This window comes from Lepidochelys kempii, chromosome 11 (assembly GCF_965140285.1).
Source record: "Lepidochelys kempii isolate rLepKem1 chromosome 11, rLepKem1.hap1, whole genome shotgun sequence".
Taxonomy (NCBI): Eukaryota; Metazoa; Chordata; order Testudines; family Cheloniidae; genus Lepidochelys; species Lepidochelys kempii.
In genome coordinates, this window is record NC_136390.1 from 62599189 (window position 1) to 62615270 (window position 16082).

At 48.7% G+C, this 16082-nt stretch overlaps 1 protein-coding gene across 15 annotated transcripts in view; it reads right to left on the reverse strand.

Annotated features, from left to right (window-relative positions):
* CMKLR2 (chemerin chemokine-like receptor 2) overlaps nt 1-16082 on the reverse strand; it is a 48632-nt gene that overhangs the window by 14454 nt on the left and 18096 nt on the right. Inside the window, exons 1-2 of one of the 15 annotated variants that reach the window (XM_073306610.1) lie at nt 8313-8453; nt 8068-8114 (exon numbers count right to left, since the gene is read on the reverse strand). The exons of 11 other annotated variants lie outside the window; for them this stretch is intronic. The gene's annotated coding sequence lies outside the window, so the exon portion shown is untranslated. 3 more of the 15 variants (XM_073306609.1, XM_073306608.1, XM_073306612.1) reach the window with 3 other exon arrangements.

The window sequence follows — 16082 nt, forward strand, 5'->3', positions numbered from 1 at the left end:
CTATAAGGCAGGTTTTCTCACCCCTTAATCATTCTTGTGGCTCTTCTCTGAACCCTCTCCAATTTATCCACATCCATCTTGAACTGTTGATATCAGAACTGGACACAGTATTCCAGCAGTGGTCATACCAGTGCCAAATACAGAGGTAAAATAACCTCTCTACTCCAATTCAAAAGTCCTCTGTTTATCCATCCCAGGATCACATTAGCCCTTTTGGCCACAGCATCACACTGAGAGATGATTACACTGAGACACTGAGTGTTCAGCTGATTATCCACCAGGTCATCTTTTGTTTTTATTTAAAAGTTTTCCTCTGTAACATGAAAGATGGGTTTTGTAGTTATAAAATGGGACTTGGAATTTGGCCCTGTGGGTTCTATTCCTGGTTATGCCACACATTTCCTGTTGGATCTGGGGGAGTCGTTTGACCTCTCTGTGTCTCAGTGTTGAAATTAGACTAAGGTTTTCAGTCTAAAATAGCAGATGACAAACAGACAGTTACAATTTCAGTTCATTTTGTACTGTGTGAAGTCTTCTTAAAGGATCAAAGTTCTCCTAAGACCAACAACGTTTGGGCCCTAGTGAATTATCTAGGTAGCTTATTCTAGGAATTTGGGATGCAACCATTTCCCAGATTCGGCTCTCATCACTTAAAATCAATAGACGGGGTCAAGTGAAGGCTTGTTTGCAGTCTGTGTTTGTTAAAAATAAACATGAATATATGGGTGGCAAGTCCATTTATTCAGTTTTGTAAACCAAGGTCACTGCATTTGCTTGGGGAAGATTTGGCCAGTAAAGTTGATTGTAGAGGTCACAATGTTAGTCCTGTCACAAGAAAGTTGAAACTAGCAGAGCTGGCTGTCCCTCTGCTGTTAATTTTGTAACAAGAATTGTATTACAGAGACCCTCTTCTAAATACTCATGAAAGGTCCTGGACAGGGCTTAAATTCTCACGGAGTATTTCCCGGAGCCCTGGGCCTCGGGGCTTCAGCCCCACGGGAGGCACGCCAGGGCTCGGGGCTTCAGCCCTGAGGGTTTGAAAATATTTACCAGAGCTCCACTCCAGAAAGCTCCACCTGAATTTAAGCGCTGGTCCTAGACGTTTCAAATTCCACATATGTGATCTGTGGTTAGAGAAGAATTTGCAGAAGTTCTTGGACTTAGGAGGCCTTGGCTACAGAGGTGAATCAGATTTTCAAAGCAACTAAAATTTTCAAAAGGTTGTCTGATGCTTGTTGGTCATGCCAGGTTTAAGACAGATTTTGGTCTAGAAATCTGTTTCACTCAAGAGATGTCAATGCAAACTATTTCAGACTCTCTGAGAATTTGAAGTGCTTATTTAGGGAGTTATTCTCCTCCCCAAAAAAGGGAATATATCAAGTTCCCCACAAAGTTCACCCACAAAGTTCTCCAAAGAGCAGATGGGCTGTGTACAGTTCGTCAGAGATATTTAGCTCCAACAAACTACTTAAAGGTAGGGGATCTTTGACAAAGGTCCACAAAGGCACCTTTGGAGATTGTAAACCCCACCAGGACTACTGCTGAGATTACAAACCCCCATGCATGAATAGCTGTGCATGTTATTCAGAAACAAGAGCAAAACAAAGAGGAATGAATCTCATTTTGCATTTGGTTTCAGGTACTTAACTAAGATAAAAATATTTCTTAGAAGAGGCATCCCTGGGTTTTAAATAGCTGAGTTGGGACAGTGATTCGGCTTCCTTGGTTTCTGCATCATGAGCCAGGTAGTCACTGCAGACACTATAAATAACTAGGTTTCAGAGTAACAGCCGTGTTAGTCTGTATTCGCAAAAAGAAAAGGAGTACTTGTGGCACCTTAGAGACTAACCAATTTATTTGAGCATGAGCTTTCGTGAGCTACAGCTCACTTCATCAGATGCATACCGTGGAAACTGCAGCAGACTTTATATATACACAGAGAATATGAAACAGTACCTCCTCCCACCCCACTGTCCTGCTGGTAATAGCTTATCTAAAGTGATCATCAGGTTGGGCCATTTCCAGCACAAATCCAGGTTTTCTCACCCTCCACCCCCCCACACAAATTCACTCTCCTGCTGGTGATAGCCCATCCAAAGTGACAACTCTTTACACAATGTGCATGATAATCAAGTTGGGCCATTTCCTGCACAAATCCAGGTTCTCTCCCCCCTCCCAAAAACCACACACACAAACTCACTATCCTGCTGGTAATAGCTCATCCAAAGTGACCATTCTGCCTACAATGTGCATGATAATCAAGGTGGGCCATTTCCAGCACAAATCCAGGTTTTCTCACATCCCCCCCACCCCCATACACACACAAACTCACTTGTGTGTGTATGGGGGTGGGGGGGATGTGAGAAAACCTGGATTTGTGCTGGAAATGGCCCACCTTGATTATCATGCACATTGTAGGCAGAATGGTCACTTTGGATGAGCTATTACCAGCAGGATAGTGAGTTTGTGTGTGTGGTTTTTGGGAGGGGGGTGAGAGAACCTGGATTTGTGCAGGAAATGGCCCACCTTGATTATCATGCACATTGTAGGCAGAATGGTCACTTTGGATGAGCTATTACCAGCAGGATAGTGAGTTTGTGCGTGTGGTTTTTGGGAGGGGGGTGAGAGAACCTGGATTTGTGCAGGAAATGGCCCAACTTGATTATCATGCACATTGTGTAAAGAGTTGTCACTTTGGATGGGCTATCACCAGCAGGAGAGTGAATTTGTGTGGGGGGGTGGAGGGTGAGAAAACCTGGATTTGTGCTGGAAATGGCCCAACCTGATGATCACTTTAGATAAGCTATTACCAGCAGGACAGTGGGGTGGGAGGAGGTACTGTTTCATATTCTCTGTGTATATATAAAGTCTGCTGCAGTTTCCACGGTATGCATCTGATGAAGTGAGCTGTAGCTCACGAAAGCTCATGCTCAAATAAATTGGTTAGTCTCTAAGGTGCCACAAGTACTCCTTTTCTTTTTATAAATAACTAGCAATCTCAGTTTGGCAAAAATGTTGCCATACATACAGAGAGGTACATATAGCATCTCAGAGTCAAAAGAAGATATGAGAGATGGAGCAGAATCAGACTTATCATGATAATGCTATTTGGAATTTGCATTTTCATCTAGTGATGTGGGACCTCGTTCTGATTTCATTTGCTCCAGTGTAAATCAAGAATAACTCTACAGAAGGCATGGAGTGACAGGTGTAACACAGGTATGTGCAGAACAGAATCAGGCCCACTACATTTGTCATGTAAATAGTAATCAAGATTACTGTTCTAGCCTATGCTAGATGACTGATAATGATGTGATTCCATAGCCTGTAGCTGGTCAACAAGAATGGGCTATGCAATGGACAAAATGGCTAAACAGAGTCCCTAACAGACATGGGTAAGTTGCAGACAATCATTCGAGCAAGCACAGGTCTGAATGTCTGTAGCAGTCTCTTCATTACATCTCTCTGAGTGAAGGAGCATTCAATGTTCATGTACAGCATGTTATTTCCTCATCTCCCAAATGCTGTTATGTCAAAAGCAGCTTTCTTTGAACAAGGCCAGGCATGCACTGTTACCTACATATCTGCCATATTCAAAACACAAACCTGTTTTGCCAGGCATCAGAATTCAGGTCTAAACTTTAAGAAGTTTGCCAGTATAGCTACACCACTGTAGTTAAACTGACAATCCTCCCAGAGTAGACAAAACTTACTGGCAAAGTTTTACTGGTTTAGCTCATACAGTTCACCAAGCAAAATAAGCTATACTGGCAAAACCATTTTTTCCCTGGTATAACTGTGTCTACACTAGGGCTTTTGAGCAACACAGACCAGTGGTTCTCTACCAGTGAGACGGGGGTACACAGAGGTCTTCCAGGGGGTACATCAACCTATCTAGATATTTGCCTAGTTTTACAACAGGCTACATAAAACTAGCAAAGTCAGTACAAATTAAAATTTCATATAGACAATGACTTGTTGAGTATATACTGCGCTATATACTACATCAGCAGTCCTCAAACTGTGGGTTGTGACCCCAAAGTGAGTCATGAGTTTGTTTTTATGGGATCGTTAGACTCGGAGCTGAAGCCCAAACAACTTAGCTTTGTGGGGCCCCGGGCAATTGCTCTGCTTGCCAGTCCTTAACGCCGGCCCCGAGAGTAGGAATACACTCAATGGGGAGAAAAACGTAATTGTTGCAGTTGTTTCACTGCCTCCCAGAATGATAAGGCTCACAGTGAAAAACAGGCTCAAGTATCACACTGAAATGTAAGTACTGTACAATATTTATATTCCAATAGATTTATTTGATAATTATATGGTAAAAAAGGAAAGTCAGCAATTTTTCAGTCATAGTGGGCTGTGACACTTTTCTATTTTTATGTCTGATTTTGTAAGCAAGTAGTTTTTAAGTGAGGTGAAACTTGGAGTACACAAGACAAATCAGACCCTCAAAGGGGTATAGTAGTCTGGAAAGGTTGAGAACCACTGTCACAAACATACCACAAATATTCCCCCTCTCCCCACCAAAAAAATTGGCATTGCTATACCAGCAAAAGCTTCTAGTGTAGACCTAACCTGACTGAAAGAAGTCATCAGACAACTTGTCACAAGGGAACAATGTATCTTTCCCATGCTCAGGGAACTCAGAAATAACCACAGCCATAATTCTGACACTACCAGAAGTGATTTATCTTCACACAGGCCCCAAGCACTGAGATTCCCAGAAAATATAATAAAGCAGGAATTCTCCACCTCCATGGAATGATTGATGGCGGTTTGTGGAAGCTGGTGGAGTCTATGGTGTTGGCTCCTCCTTGCTTCCACATGTTAAAAAATATGCAAACACCTTCTTAACATTACTTTTCTACGTATGGAATTGCTGTAGTTGCTACAGGTATGTTACGGGATCAAGAATAATAGAAGTGGTCGGCATGCTTATGAACAGGAAGGGAGATGGCCATGAGACAATCTCTGTTAAAGTGTGGCCTAGTGGTGAATAAAGCATGAGAACCTTTACAACAGTATCTAAAAATAAGAGTTTAGGGGGAAAGGGCCATTGCAATTTGAAATATAGCACTGTGCCTACAATACATGCTACGTGCCAGAACTAAGTACCTATATGCCCTATCTATAGGAGCTGAGCACCTCACAAGCACTAGTGAATTTGACCTCACAAGGGAAGTAACATTATCCCCAAAGGAACTGAGGCACAGGGAGATTTCAGGTTTCACAGTAGCAACCGTGTTAGTCTGTATCCGCAAAAAGAAAAGGAGGACTTGTGGCACCTTAGAGACTAACAAATTTATTTGAGCATAAGCTTTCGTGAGCTACAGCTCACTTGAAGTGAGCTGTAGCTCACGAAAGCTTATGCTCAAATAAATTTGTTAGTCTCTAAGGTGCCACAAGTCCTTCTTTTTTTAGAGAGATTTCAGTGACTAGGTCACACAAGAAGCCCTATGATAAGAACCAGGAATTAAACCCAGAGTGCCAGTCCAGTATCCAAACTACAAGACCCTTCTCTCTTTTTTAAACATAACCACTAACCACTCATTTGCAGTGGAAGGAGGGAGCCACAACATCCCTCTTCTGAGAATATATCCCTACCCTGAGAAGAGGTTATGCTATGTTACAGCAAGTCCTGCCCACCCCACTCTTACTGTCCTTTATGGGGAAACTGGACCCACCTGGAAAGCAGCTGCAGTTTCTAGATGGTTTGCCAGATCAGAGCCAGTAAGCATACGTTAGAAAGACACACAGCATGTGAATTCACATCCATACCATCTCAACAGGAAATCCCACACTCCAGGTGCAGGGTGTGCCAGAGATCCAACTAATCCACTCACCAGCTGACAAAGCCCAGCAGTGGAGTGCTAAATGAACCTACTTAGATTACTGCACAGTGGCATGCACAAGAATGATTATTTCAAACAGGTTGGGAGTGCCTTCCATTCATCCTAGAGCCCCAGCAATTCCTTCTTTGGATCACAGCCACATTACCTACACTCCCTCCTGATGGAGCTACCCGCTGTTTAATTTTTCAGCACCTGAGGTACAAAATCAGCTAACTGCTGTGATGTCAATATTCTGATCAAGCATGATAGACAGTGCAGGAAATGTTTTCCCATGACTCTCTAGGTGATGGGTGGGAGGCATATAGTCCTCTTGCTTTACAATTGGTTGGTGTCCAGCAATGGAATAGGATTTTGTTTATCACTTATATAAGCATTACATTGCTTTGAGCACAGTCTCTTTTCTCATGATTACACCTGTTCAATGAACAGGTGCTTTCACATTATAGAGATCCTCTTGCTATGGTGGGGAGCAGAAGGGGCTTATTTCTAGGGTCCATGTATTGTACAAGGCCCCAGGACATCCATCAAGAACAGAGGTTTCTTTCATACTTTCTTTATCAATAATCATCTTCCAGGAGGGCTAGACATTTACTCAGCCCCCAAGCCTAGCATGGCATTGGGAGCTTTCCCGGCCACTGAAGAGCAGGGCCAGTGCAAGGATATTTTGCGCCCTAGGCAAAACTTCCACCTTGGGCCCCCTCCTTCCCCCCCCCCCCGACAACCTACGAAAACTAGTAAACTTAGCATTATAAACAGCCTGTCAGAACAGGTAACAGCTGTTGTCAGGGGCTGCGAGTTATATACACTCATGGTGCCCGCGCTCCAGCAATATTCAGGGCCCGGGAACCCGGCTCTACCAATGTTTGGGGCTGAGTCTCTCCCCTGGCCCCGTCTGCCACCTCCCCGCACCTCCCCCAAACGTCCCCCGGCCCCCACTTGCTGCCCCCACTCACCTCCCCTGGCCCCAGAGCCAGCAGCTCACGCTGACTCTGCTCTGCCAGCTCCCCGCATCAACTGCTACCGCAGGGTCCTAGTGCCCCCCATTCCCTAATGGCAGGACAGGCGCCCTTACCCTGCCCTTCCGCCCTAGCCCTGAGCCTCTCCAACGCCCCAAACCCCTCAACCCCAGTCCCAGACAGAGCCCTGATCCCCCCACACCCTAACCCTCTGTCCCAGCCCTGAGCCCCTCCCACACCCCAAACCCCTCATCCCCAGCCAGAGCCCTTATCCCGCCACACCCTAACCCTCTTCCCCAGCCCCGATCCCCCTCCCACACCACAAACCTCTCATCCTCAGCCCTCACCCCCTCCTATCCCCAAACTCCCTCCCAGAGCCTGCACCCCTTCCTCCTTCCCACACACCCCCTCCTGTCCCCAAACTCCCTCCCAGAGCCTGCACCCCTTCCTCCTTCCCACACACCCCCTCCTGTCCCCAAACTTCCTCCCAGAGCCTGCACCCCTCATCCCCTCCTGCACCCCCACCCCTTGCCCCAGCCCAGAGCCTGCACCCAAACTCTCTCCCAGAGCCTGCACCCCTCACCCCCTCCTGCACCCCTGCTCCAGCCTGGAGCCTACACCCAGCACCCAAACTCCATCCCAGAGCCTGCACCCCTCACCCCCTCCTGCACCCCCACCCCTTGCCCCAGCCCAGAGCCTACACCCAAACTCTATCCCAGAGCCTGCACCCCTCACCCCCTCCTGCACCCCTGCCCCAGCCTGGAGCCTACACCCAGCACCCAAACTCCAACCCAGAGCCTGCACCCTACACCCCTCCTGCAACTTAATCCCCAGCACTGGGTCTGCACCCCAGACCTCCTCCCTCCACCCAAACTCCCTCCCAGAGCCGTAGGCAGGTGGGGGGCGGAGTTTTGGGGGGGCAGGTTCTGGGCACCACCAAAATTTCTACAAACCTGCCTCCCCGGCTGTTGTAATGTTTCTTTTTTACCTTTAAGGCGTTTCAATTGTTTGCCATTGCCTCTGATGGTATCCCATTCAAAGTCTTACTAACGTGCAAAGCTAAACAATTGAGCCTTGCATTTATCACCAGCCAGGTTAGGCAGGGTGACAAATCCCCCTTACCCCAAAGGGCCATTATCCCCGGGTGACTAATTTCTACTCCAAGTCTGTAAAGCAGACTTTTAAGGTAAATACATTATTCCTTCAATATTACCCATGCACACACCTCACAAAGATTCTCACTCTTGACAAGTTACCAGCCTTATGTAGATCCCTTCCACGTTCCTCTTTGTGGGTAAGTGCCCTGTAAGACACGTGTAGGGTGCAGTGAGTTTGTCAGGCCTGCGGTGACAGCTGTTTGTGAAGATCGGGGGGCCTCTGTCAACGGGTACTGGTGTCACAGTGAGCTTGGGGTGGCTGACAATATGGGGCAGGGCACTGAGGCTGGTGGGGCACGTAACACTCACTGGGCTGGGGGGGCAAGCAGTGCCGGGACAGGTACCTGTCAGTCTCCAGTGCATGGGCAGCTTCAGGGCCAGCAGCCTCTTCACCTCGGAGTCTCCCCTGCTTGCCCGGGGAGCACCCCTCCTCTCAGGCTTCCCGGCCGCTGTCGCCGTGGCCGCCCAGGAGGAGGCGGGCCAGGGGTGCCGCTGCGGAGGAGACGCAAAGGGCCGGGCTCGGCTGGGGCTCTGCACCTGCTGGCCAAGAGCAGCAGGAACCAGGCGCCGCTCGCGGGGGGGATCCGGGCGGTCAGAGCCCAGGGAGACTACGCTCCCTGCCTGCCCCTTGTGTCTCCTCCGTGGCAGTGCCCACCACCCCCGGTGGCAGCGGCCGGGGAGCCTTAAAGGAGGAGCGGCTCCCGGGCAAGCGGGGGAGACTCCAAGGTATAGAGGCTGCTGGCCCTGGCGCGGCCCAAGCACTGGAGACTGACAGGTATCTGCCCCTAAGCAATAGTGTAAAAAAAATGTTGGGGCACCGCTTTTTGGCACCCCCAAATTTGTTCCTGGTTCTGCCACAGACTTCCTTGGGTATTTCACTTTCCTTCTCACTTAGGGCTCAGCTCTGCAGGGTACTGAGCAATTCTAAAGATGGGAGTTCAGGGAGCTGGGCATCCTGCAGGCTAATAATACTTCACCATCTCCAAGAGATTGTAGGAGGCTGAGTTCATTCACCTGGGATCCTTTGAAGGAAGGAGAGACAGGTGGATAAAGTATTTCATTGCAAACAGCTGCATTTGCTTGCTGTTCACTAATCACCACTGCTCCCCCTGCTTTTTCATTTGGTAGACTTCAGATGGCGTACAGAGCTTGCAGTGCCATGATCACAACTGTTTGAGGAGATTAATGTTTATAGAAGAATACATAGAGGTACCAGCTGAGATCAGAGCTTCATTGTGCTAGGTTCTGTACATACACATAGTGAGAAACAGTTCCTGCCCTGCTTATAGTCTAAACAGACCAGACTGATGAAGGATGGCAGTGGAGACAGAAGTGATGCCCAAGGTCATACAGCAGGTCAGTGGCAGAGATGCAGATAGAATCTGTGCCCCCTAAATGTCAATCTAGCTCCTACTAGACCACACGGGTTGAACTCAGGGTGAAATGTTTTAAGTATATTCAAGAAGCAGAGGCAACATTTCTGAAAAATTCTGGGGGAGGCAAAGCTGTGTCAGCATATAAAATATTACGATATTATATTGTATCTTGCAAAAGTTAGGAGAGGAAGGTGGAGCACAGAGACCTATGAAAAGTCGGGGGGGGCAACTGTCCCCCTTCTCCCATAGCAAATAACACCCCTGTTAAGGAGGCTGGTGGCCCTCCGTACTGGTGACTATTTAATGTCTATTTACTGGGAAGTACAGGGCAGAGGAACAGGAGTGGGGCTTGGGAGGACAGTGAGGAAAGAACATTTTGAAGGAAGGGGAAGAAAAGATGAGAGAAGCGAGGAGATAGTGAAGAGGGACAGGACAAAATGTCAACGGAAGTCTCCAAATATCTACTTCCTCTCTGTCTCCCTTAATCTTCCTGTGGTCCTAGTAGCAGGCCACAGATCCTGTAAATTAAACAGTGAAAGCTCTTTTCCTCTCACCAGAAAGTATATACGCATGGAACAGAGAAGTAATTGAGAAGTGGGCAATAACCCAGTGCTCCAACTCACACACCACTACTCCCCCCTCTCTCTGCGTGTGCTGTCCAGATGTTTTTCAGATGCCTTGAACTTCACTTGCCAGAGTTAACCTGCCCAAGGGAACAGAGTCAGAGTCCAAGCAAAAAATAAATAAATAAGAGGAACAACTACTATAGTCTCTGGTACACCCCCCGTCCCAGTTCCTTCCAACATTTGGACTCCATTCTTATGCAGGCAAAACTTCACTACTGTCAGGGGGCGTTTATACGTAAAACCTGAGCAAGGACCTCAGCATTAAAGGGCCTGCAATAATGAATCCATGAACATTCTGCCTGCTACTACAGCAGCACTCAATGGCTTCAGTCAGGCAAAAATATAAGAATGAATGATGTTATCCCTCTGTTCTATTGAAAGGCAAAATGCTCCTCTGGCCAAGGAACCACGAGCAGATGAGTAGGATCCAAGGTAGAAAAAGAGATGAGGAACATTTTCTGTGTGCTTCTCTTCTACCTTTGCAGAAGCCTGGGGGTGAAGCCTGAGAGTCTTGCACCAGAAGGGCAAGGATCTAGCCACATCTACCAGTGCAGGAGGAACAGTCAAAGAGACTAAAAACTGAGGGGAGGTGGTAGTTGGGAATAACTTGTTTGACCAGGAGCTGACTGGTGTGGCAGATGAGTCCTGCAGAAGAGAGGGAGGGGGAAGCAGGTTCAGCGAGAAGTCAAAGGCAGACAAAGAAGGAAAGATGGTGACTCTGGGGGGAATGAGCTACGAGGGCATTGCAACCTTTTTGGACCCATTGCTGCTGATGGGGATGGCAGAGAGCTGCAGTGCCTGAGACTGGATTTACCTGCAACTGAGTCAACTTTGCTAGCCTGAGCTGCAAGAACTGGTGTCGTAGGCATCCCTGTGAGCCCCATCGCTGGAGAAAAGTTACATCTGAGTTAGAACTGGTCATTTTGTTTGAGGGATCTTAGTGCAGTAAAGTAAAGCCTCCATATGCCAGTCTGGTGGTGTTAAGGGGCTGTATTGGAGCTGTAACTAGACAGGGGAGAATTCTCCCAGTACAGGAGCATCCTAGGGCTGATGTGGGATCTTATGCTTCCTGCCACCCTGCACGTGCCCCAGCAAAGGGGGCATGCTGTGGACAGTGCTGAGGGTATATAATTATAGGAATGGAATAATAGCTCTTTAAAGTAGTTTGAGCCCCCTAGTGACCCTCACTGTCTTCTGTTGCAGAAGCCACCAGAGCTGTGTCAGAGCATAGGGTTGTCAGCTGTCCAGATTTTCCAACGACTGTCCCTTTTTTGAGGTAGCTGTCCTGGAATATCTGCAAGGATGTTCAATATGCACTGCCAGCTGTCCAGTTTTATGGACTCAGAATCATCCCGCAAGTCCTGATTTTTGTACCTCAGAGGTGGCAACCGTAGCAGTAGTGTAGATATGGAGTTAGGCCTGTGATGTAGTCAGTAAACACTGTGCCAGCTGTGGTTCTTTCATATTGCTGTGTTGCAGGATGCCAAAGGAGAAGGCCTTGCCTTCCACCCTCTTCTCCCTTTAGTACAGTGCACGGGGCAGCCATAATGTAGCCCTGCACTGTTGTGAATTTGTTAGCTTCTGAGTGACTGGATTTAAAACAACATGCTCTTGGAGCCAGTGAGTGAAAATCAGCCAGGTATCTGTTCATTAGAACGAGAAACACATGGCTAAGCTGTTGGCACAGATTCCGTATTGTGTAATGAATAAACAGGCTTCTACCAAGAGCAGTACACAGAATACCACTCTGTAAACAGAAAAGGAGGACTTGTGGCACCTTAGAGACTAACCAATTTATTTGAGCATAAGTTTTCGTGAGCTACTTAGTTAGTCTCTAAGGTGCCACAAGTACTCCTTTTCTTTTTGTGAATACAGACTAACATGGCTGCTACTCTGAAACCTGCACTCTGTAAACAGTAGGTCAGATATATAAAGAACATCCCCATTCTTTAGGTGAAAACAAGAGTAATAACAGATCTAGAAATCCAGGTGGAAAATCTGTTGGCATAGGCAGAAGGGAATGCATGAAGACAAAGATTTTATTATTAGCAAGGACAATTATAACTTCACCTCTTTGAATCAAGCTAGCTAGCTGAAATATGAGTTTCCTAAAATAGTAGTTAATAGCATCCCAGAAATTATTCATTAGCTTGTCAGATCAGAAGCAACAGTGCAGAGTAAAAAGGAGAATCTATACTAGTCAGCATCTTAGTCACGAAGATCATCATTAGTGATTAAAAGTCCCCACCAGTTCTAGAACTGGGAGGAAATGTACGGCAAGAACCTGACTGACTTCAGTTGCCCACCTATTTGGATCCAGTTACAGAATTCAGCCTCTCAGGACCAAATCCTCTCAGCTGCAGTGCCAAGCTTGAAAAGGAGGAAGGAAGGAACCCTACCTCCCAGGCCAAAGAGTGACACTAGAGGCCACTCCATGCTGGCTACAGAAGCCTCAAAACTACAGTAACTGGTGCTTAAAGTGGTCTGAAAAAGGTGTGTGGGTATGTGGGGGTGACAGACAGGGAATCTCTGAACCTCAGAGCAGAAGCTTTAGTAAGACAATGCTTAAAGTCCACCCCTCAGCAGGTCTTTGGCCCATTGCAAGCCCTCCCCTTCCCCCACTTTAAGCACTGTGTAATAGGGTGGCCACCACCAAAGCATCCCATGGGTGCCTTTGCAGTGCTTTGCACCTGATTCTTCAGGGCTCCTAAGACTATGTGGGATTTGTTTTTCTCCTTCAATCACAGCCCGTTGGGGGGGTCTGGTTTTCTTTATTTACAAAGCTCAAAAAAGCAAATGCAAACAAAAAAGGCATTTCCCTAATCACTCACACAGTCCCCAAGAATCCACAGTCTCCCTCCCCAACTGCTTCAGGTCTTGTAAGGAACCAGCTGCCAGAGGCTCCTTTCCTGCACCAGGTGTCTCTAGTTGGCTCATTTAGCAAGCCTGCTCTAGTTCTTCAAGTCAGGCAGGCTCCCTCACTCCCTTTGCTCTCACATACCCCTCACCACTCTGAGTGGCCTGTCAGAGTACTCACCACCTGGCTCACCATCTTTGTCTGTCCTGGACAGAAGGTCTGAAGTCTGGTGGCTCTTGCTGGGACAACGCTGTCCAGGAAAATAAAAGGGCAGGGTACCAATGGGTAACCCAGGCATTTGAATCTCACATCATCTGGAGCCATCAGAGCACCGCCTAGTCAGTGACAAGGAAAAAGGGAGTCCAACACAGATAGCAGTGCTGGGCTTCACTGCCCAGCATTCCTTCTTGAGGACCAATACCACGTTTCACAGTTCAGGAGTTTCCTACTCCTACAGGATAGGATGTTCTTGAGCGTGAAACTTCTAGGACAGTACTGCTCCCAGGACCCAGTGTGGTTCTATCTAGATGGGAACCTGGAAGGGTCTTAAGGCATTTCTTGAGGTCTTACCCTACCTGCCAAAGTGACACCCTAGATAGTCACACTCCATCATAGGACACTCTCACTGCCTATGTTCCAGCTGCCTACAGCAATGACATATGATCGGCCCCTCTTGAATGGTCAACAAAGGCCTGCTTGGATCCTGGGGTCTCAAAGCGCCTCTGACTGGAGATCTCCAGGAAGGTAGAGGCTCTGTCCCTTGAGGGGGGCCCAATACCAAGGGCACCTCCTCATTCCTGGGGTGCCGAAACCTGGAGCAATGCAAACAACCCTTGCGTTATTGCAGGGTGGGGAGAGGGTTAAGGGGTATGATCCTAACACCTGAAGCTTCCGCCTCTAGAAACCGCTCTGTCGTTTCTACAGCCTCTGCGATGGTTAATGGGGCAGAACTGACAAACCCTAAGCTCGTACTGCTATGGGGAGAATTTTTAAATGCCATTCCAAAACAATGCTATCCATCAGGTCACCCATGGGGTCAGCCAGTGAGTGGCCAAGTTGCGGAGCCGCTGGATGACAGCCCCTTTTTAGAAATGGTTCCTCATGAAACTTCCTATCATAGATTTTTGGAATGAGTCCAAGCTAATCCAATATGGCCACCTTCAGGGTAGAGTAAGATTGGGCTTCATCTGTACGCAAGGCCCTGCAAGCAGCTTAGGCCTCCCCAGGGTGATCAGATGATGGGGAGGTGAGGTGGGCAGGCGAGTGGGGTGAGGAGTGAATGAGGAGGTGAGCAGCTGGTGGGCAGGCGGGGGCAAGGAGGAACTCCCCCTACCAGAACCTCCCCCTCCCCCTACCAGAACCTCCCGCCTGTCGGCAGGCCCCACTGATCAGCACCTCCCCCTCCCTCTCAGCCGCCAACTGCAGATCAGATGTTTTGTGATGTTAGGAGGTGCTGGGGGAGAGGGCAGAGGAGTGAGGGCGCAGGGTGCTCGAGAGAGGGGGTGGAACTGGGCATGGGAGTGGGAAAGGGGTGGAGTGGGGCTGGGGTCTTGGCGGAGCCAGAGGGGGAAGCAGCCCCCGGCAGATTAGAAATCGGCCCCTATGTCATGGGCCCCGCATCCCTGTAGGGACAGTCCTGGCCAGAAATAAGCCTGTGCCCCACCCACCAGCTTGGAGTTCTCTCCTGCACCCCAAGCCCCTCATCCCCAGAGCCCACACCCCCAGACAGAGCCTTCATCTCCCTGCACCCCAACCCCTGCCTCGAGCCACAGCTTCCTCCCACACCCTCAACCCCTCATTTCTGGCCCCACCCCAGAGCCCACAACCCCAGTTAGAGCCCTCACCCCCTCATGCACCTCAACCCCCTGCCCCAACCCAGTGAAAGTGAGTGAGGGTGGGGGAGAGCATTGAGCAAGCCACCGAGGGAGGGGGAAATGTAGTGAGCGGGGGGCAGGGCCGCGGGGCAGGGGCATGGCCACGGGGGGATGGGAGGGGCTAGGGTCTTTGGTTTTGTGCGATTAGAAAGTTGGCAACCCTAGCCTCCCCATGTAGCTAAAAGGGTGAGTGGAGAGGCTTCTCTCCCAGGCCCTGGTGGCTGCCACCCACTCAGATGTCAGGAAGGCTCCTGGGTCAGTAGAGGTAGCTTGGTCAGGGTGGGTCCTGGGAGAGCCTCAGCAGGGAACACCCTTGTAGGAGCACCCAGCTAACCTAGCACAAGCAGTCCAGCCATCTTGGCCTGGAACTGCCAATTCTGTTCCTGTTCAGCTAGTTAGGCCTCCTGTGTGTGCTGCTGGGTGGCTAGTAAGACCTGGAGCAGATGATTTTGCTCCTTCTCTGCCTGTTGCTGCTGTATCATTAATCACAAGACTTCCTCCATGGACCCTCTTGGAGAAGGGGATGCTAAAAGTCCCTGCTCAGGTGCCAGGTGTATTGGGGTGGCCACCACCTGAGTGCCCCCTCATGGCCAGAGGAGCCTTTGCAGTGCCCCACCTCTGTTTTCTTCTTCTTCAGGGCTCCTTAAACAAACCCCACACAGTCTTTCTCCTTTCAATCACAGGCCTTCTTGGGAGTCTGGTTTTCTTTATTCACAAAGCTCCAAAAAAACAACCCAACAAAAAAAAAATTCTCCAATAATTTACAGAGTCCCCAGAAATCTGTCCTAATCTGTATCCGGCACTAACTGCCCTGCTCAAGTGGACTCCCTTGGACATTCTCCCAGTCAGTCCCTTTCCCTGCAGAATTCCTTCAACTCTTTTGTCACGAATGAGCTCCTAGAGCAGTGGTCTCCAAACTTTGAGGGTTGTGCCCCCCTTGCCCCATCCAGTGCCCCACTCTGGAGCCAGGGCGGACAGGGGTAAGGGTCCCAAAGCTTGGGCTGGGGATGTTTCTCAGCACCCTGTAGGGGGGCATACCCCGCAGTTTGGGGACCACAGTCCTAAGGGTTTCTTCCCTGCACCAGGCATCTCCGGTTGGCTCATTTAGTAAGCGTGCTCCCGGCTTCTAATCTCCTGCAGACAGCTCCCTCACTCCCGGTTTTCTCTTACGTGCTCACAGTATCTTTGATAGGAGCTGTTCCCTGTCTGCCCTTCCCTGACTTATGTGGAGGAGGGGGAATTAGGCTGGTGGAGATTTACAGTTGTGTAGAAGTGACACTGGATAGATTTAGAGCAGGTTATCAGAGGCTTGCACTTCCTATTTTAAGACAGGTGAAACAATAATGAAGTTAGCTAATCAAAGTAATTTAAATCCTGAGCA